The sequence below is a fragment of the Spermophilus citellus genome (genome assembly GCF_964194105.1).
Source record: "Spermophilus citellus genome assembly, chromosome: 3".
Taxonomy (NCBI): domain Eukaryota; kingdom Metazoa; phylum Chordata; class Mammalia; order Rodentia; family Sciuridae; genus Spermophilus; species Spermophilus citellus.
Window position 1 is genome coordinate 145,840,331 of NC_138184.1, and position 5,888 is coordinate 145,846,218.

A 5,888-nucleotide genomic window follows, 5' to 3' on the forward strand; every position below is an offset into this window, starting at 1 on the left:
GTCAGACCCCGCCCCGCGCCGCGGGCGCCGCCGCTGGGGACACGCCCACGGCCTCCGGGGTCCGCGCCCGTGGGAGGGGCCGCGCGGGGCGGGGCTCTGGGCTCGAGGCCTCTTTTTGCCCGGGGTGGGGAGGCGCAAAGGTTTGTGGGAACAGATGTTGTTCTGGGCAGGCGAGGGTCCTTGGCGACCTGTGGCCATGTAGTGGGCCACCATCACTGAAGGCTTTGGGTAGGAGTGGTGGGGCCAGAGTAAGTGGGTGGAAGGGACAGATTGCGTAGACAGGGGGCAAAGTAACTGGGCAGCTTTGAAGCTTCTGGCGGCTTGCAAAGGGCTTTCCTTCGTGAGGACCCTTGGCTGGCACAGTGTGCTAAGGGTAGGCTCACTGAATTCACATTCCATCCCCACCACTAGCAGTGGTGTGATCTTGGATGAGTTATTTAACTCTGTTCTTGAGTTCGCTTATCTGTAAATGAGGATAATAACGCCTGTCAAATAGGATGAGACCAGATGAAATAGACATAAGGTCGGGAATTTGACACATGAATTCCAAACTACCATTGGGATCAAGCAGTATCACTCACACAGCCTCATGGAACCTTCACTATTGAAGGCCCTCCCTTTTGATATCCTTTGCTCCTTTAGCAGAGTGCTCCAAACACCTGGTTTACAGGTGCCTCTATGTGCATCCTCCACTGCTTCCTTGGCTGGACACTAAACAAATAGTTCACTCTCCCCGTGCCTCAGTTTCTTCAATGTAAAATAGGACTAATAAGTGTAAGATCAGGCAAGGTGGGCAGCGACGAAAGGTGGCATATTTTAAAAGGCCTCCAAATGAGGCTTTATTTGAGATATCACTCCCTGGTGGAACTGGATCAGACCGACAGAGTGGACAGGGGAAGGGTCTGAGGAGAAACCGCGTGGGAGCTTGACCGGACTGGACTTTTAAGGGGCTTACAGCAGGAAGGGCAGGGCTTGGGACAGGAAAAGGTGTTTTTAGAGTCCCTTGTCCCATTAGAGTTGATCAGGGGGGCTGGCTGAACTCCAGGATTGGCCAGGGGGTCCTGCTGATTGACAGGCGTTAGTCAGGAGATCCCGCTGATTGGCAGGCGTTTCTGTGGGCGCCTGATTGATGTTTCTTTCCCGCTGGCTGCTTTGTTCTAAATCATGCCACCGACCTGACAATAAGAGTACTTCCCTGGGCTGGGATTGTGGCTCAGTAGTAGAGCGCTCGCCTTGCATGCATGGGGCACTGGGTTCAATCCTCAGCAACACATAAGTAAATAAAATAAAGGGCTTGGCCTTAAAAAAAAAAAAAAAAAGAGTACTCCCCATTTGACCTTTCCTGAATTCTAGAGGAGCTAATGCATGTAAGGTAGGAAGTAAATAAAGCCTCATTTGGAGGCCTTTTAAAATATGCCACCTTTGGTCGCTGCCCACCTTGCCTGATCTTACACTTATTAGTCCTATTTTACATTGAAGAAACTGAGGCACGGGGAGAGTGAACTATTTGTTTAGTGTCCAGCCAAGGAAGCAGTGGAGGATGCACATAGAGGCACCTGTAAACCAGGTGTTTGGAGCACTCTGCTAAACTCTTACCATTTTTATTACCCATCCTACAAGGTGTAAATCCAAATCTACATCCTCTGAATTTTCACCAGTTGGAATTAATCTCTCCCCATCTGTTCTCCCATAGTGCTTTCTCCATCTGCCAACATTGCAACACTTGAACCATTCTACTTTGTATTCTCAGTAGCTGAGGATTGATCTGTTTTGTCCATTGTAAATTCTTGAAGGGAATGTATGGGAAAATCTTTAGTTCACTTACATGCGTGCACAGTACACAGTACTGGACCTTGCAAATATAAGCTCTACTAACCATTACTCCCTTACTTCGAGAGAAGAAGAGGATGCCCAGTATTGGGGTTAGCAGTTAGCTAAGAAGTTGAGCAAAATTTGTTTTAAAGGTCCTTTTATGCCTGGCCCTGTGGCTCACACCTGTAATCCCAGCAGCTCAGGAGATTGAGGCAGGAAGATAGCAAGTTCAAAGCCAACCTCAGCAATTTAGTGTGTCCCTAAATTGTGAGACCCTGTCTCAAAAAAGAGCTGGGGATGTGGCTCAGTGGTTGAGTGCCCCTGATACCAAAAAAAAAAAAAAAAAAAAAAAAAAAGCCCTTTTTTCCAGAGTATTCTTTTTTCTCTCCTGGGGCTAGTGTGACCAGAAGGATTTCTATTTGTCCAGTGGAGGCCTGGGAAGCAGAAACTGACTTCTTAAAGTTGCTTCTCATTTAGTTTTGGAGGATGGGCAGGGGGTGATGAAGAGGATGAAGGAGGCCCACCAGTTTAGCAAGATTTGGACAGAAGCCCTGTTCACAGCTCTTGGTCCCTGAAGAGAGGATTCCCATGATTGGCTCAGTAAATGTCTGCTACATTCAAGTTTTCCCTGGGAATTTGAGGATACAGAATAAGGAGAACTAAGTCTCAAAAGAGAAGCCCCTAGGCAGGAAATGCTTATGAAACTTTGAAATGCAAAACAAGCATTTGTGAGCAACTAGGTCCTTATTCCTACCTTGTGCCCTTGACCTGAGCCCTTGACCCTTGTTCTTGCTGGCAGGAAGTAAAATGAGGGCAATATCCCAGGCCTGGGCAAACTGGTGGGAAGTTGTGTAACTCTCCCTACTACTATCCCTCTGCAAGTAGTAACACCCCATACCAAGGGGTTACTGTCTCTTACTCTCAAGATGGCTGGCATTATCCCTTGAATGTGTATTTCCTACTTTGCTCCAAAAGGTGTCTCTACCTCGAGATAAACCACATTGGCCACTGAATGTGTCTCTGCTTTCCTAAATGAATCTGACTGGAGTGTGCTGAAATTCTTTTCTGTCCCTTTGCCAAAGACCCTTCTTGTATGAGCGAGGTCCCCCTCTCCAGGAACTCCTCCAGTGATACTGACTGCTTGATACTATGCTGGAGATGGTGAAGGATCTGAGCTGGAGTATTTTGTTCTGTAGGTTTATGGTTTATTAGGAAAAGTAGATATAAATTCTTTGAGAAAGAATATACTCAAATGCAAAATATCTCCAAGCCCTAGGTCCCTAAATTCAATCACTATTTCACACACACACACACACACACACACACACACACACACACTCACACTCACACAGCCAAAATATTGAGATGTAAATAACTTCAGTGTTTATTAAGGAAGAGGGTGTGGCAGAGACCACCTTTTCTTTTTTTTTTTTTTTCAGGTGGTGCTGAAACAATCAGGAACATACCCTGCCACCACCACCCATTGGAAAAACAGGACCCCTCTGGGATTAAAGGAAGAACACCTCTCAGGCTAGCTCTCAGTTTTCTGAGGTTAGCAGCCATGTTGGAAAGATGGGAGTTAAAAGGTGGACTAGTCTTCAAGGCTATGGGAGTGAGATAACAGGCCAGGAAGTGGGAGGCTGGGAAAGTCAGCTCAGTCTTCTGAGACTATGTGGTCATCAGAACTGCCAACTAAAGCCAGACAAAGCAGTCTGCACTATTCTGGAAATAATTATTATCAGACACTTTCCCAGATGATAAGGGCAACTCCAAGTGGTGAGGGGCAAAAACATGGTAGACAGTGAAGTAACCCAGTGACCTTTATTAGCATAGTAAAACCCACTCTCCTAGCTGAAGATGTGGGATGGTAATGAGACATTTAACTTGTGCAGAGAAGCATGATAAGGAAAAGTAGAAGTATGGGTGGGGGCATAGCTCAGTGGTAGAGGGCTTGCCTAGCATGTGTGAGGCCCTGGATTCAATTCCTGGTGCCACAAGAAGAAAAGAAAAGTGCAGGGACAACTGAAGTCCCACTGCTACTTCAGGAGACCAAGTTCCTATCCATCCAGAAGACGCTATAAAAGCTTTACCTCTTTGTTGTTTGCTTGAGCCAGACTGACACCGTCCCTGTCAGTGCATGACTCCCCCCTGGCTGGAGCAGAAGTTCCTAATCAAAGTCTTGCCCGCACTTAAGTTCCTTCTAGGTTTAGTGTTGATTTCTACAACTCTGGATCCAAGAGCCAAGTACCTTCCAGCTTGTGCACCACCCTGTAATCCCAGCGGCTCCGACTCAGCAATTTATCCAGACCCTGAGCAACTTGGAGAGATCCTGTCTCTAAACCACTGAAAATAAATAAATAAATAAACAAACCACTGAGCCACAATCCCAGCCCCCCCCCCCCTTTTAAATATCACTTCTGCCATTTATCTATCGATCTATCTATTTATTTATTTTTGTGGTGTTGGGAATTGAACCCATGGCCTCGGGCATGCAACTGAGCTATCTCCCCATCCCCTGCTGCAGCCCTTTTTGTATTTTATCTTGAAACAGGGTCTTCATAAGTCATTTAGGGCCTAAAATGGTGAGGCTGGCTTTGAACTTGCAACCATCCTACCTCAACCTTCTGAGCTGCTGGGATTACAGCCCTTTTAATTTTTTTTTTTTTAATTTGTTTCAGGGGCTGGAGGTGTGGCTCAAGCAGTAGCACGCTCACCTGGCATGCGTGCGGCCCGGGTTCGATCCTCAGCACCACATACCAACAAAGATGTTGTGTCCGCCGAGAACTAAAAAATAAATATTAAAAAAAATTCTCTCTCTCTCTCTCTCTCTCTCTCTCTCTCTCTCTCTCTCTCTCTCTCTCCTTTCTCACTCTCTCTTAAAAAAAATTTTTGTTTCATTTTTTATTTTGAGACAGGGTCTCACCAAGTTTCTTTGGACCTTGCTAAATTGCTGAGGCTGGCCTTGAATTTGCAGTTCTCTTTTTTCAGCCTGTGGAGTTTCTGGGATTACAGGTTTATACCACCAAACCTGGCCAACCCTTGACATTTTTAACATGTGAATTGATAATCTCTATCAGACTACTCACTTCACAAGTGGTTTACCTCTGTAGCTTCCAGACTGGTGGAAAGGAGGGCACATAAAAAACTTTACAGTAAGATATTAAGCTGGAGATTGACTCATAATTAATCCTACATACCCTTGACCTTAATACAACAAAAGGTCCCATTTCTAGAAGTGCAGGGTAGACTGGAGTGAGATTAAAAGGAAAGACTTACATTTAGATTTATTTCTATAATCTCTCTACCCAGAAATAGCCAAGTGAAAAGTCTAAACCATTGTCTTGTAAAGGCTTTGAACAATCATTTACATCTATAAAATACTTAAATCATTGCAACTCAAAGGATGGTCTGAAACTGGCACCAGTTTGTAAACTATTTCTGACCCAGAAGAAGTAAGTATAGCCATCCGTTGGTATCCTCATGGGATTGGTTCCAGGATCCCTTCAGATACCAAAATCCACTGATTCTCAAGTTTCTTATATAAAATGTGTAGAGTCTGTATATAACCTGTACATGCTCTCCCATATGTTTTAAACAATTTCTAGATTATTTATAATACCTAATACAATATAAAATATTATATAGTTAGCCATTAAACCTTATTGATGAGGGACTAACAACGATAAAAAGAATGTGCATAAGTTCATACAGATTCAAATGTTTTTTTTTAAATACTTTTGATTGACTATTGGTTGACTCTGTAGATACACATATAGAAACCTGACAGTAAATAGAATTGAGAGTTTTTAGAAGCAATTTGACAAATTTGTGATATCCAACGTGTAATCCATGGGCTTGGGTTTTGTTTTTTTAATTTGTTTTTTATTCTGATTGTTATATATGACAACGGAAAGTATTACAATTTATATTACATATATAGAGCACAATTTTTGTATCTCTGGTTGTATACAAAGTACATTCACATCATTCATGTCTCTATACATGTACTTTGGATAATGATATCCATCACATTCTACCATCATTTCTAACCCCCTGCCCCCTCTCTTCCCCTCCCA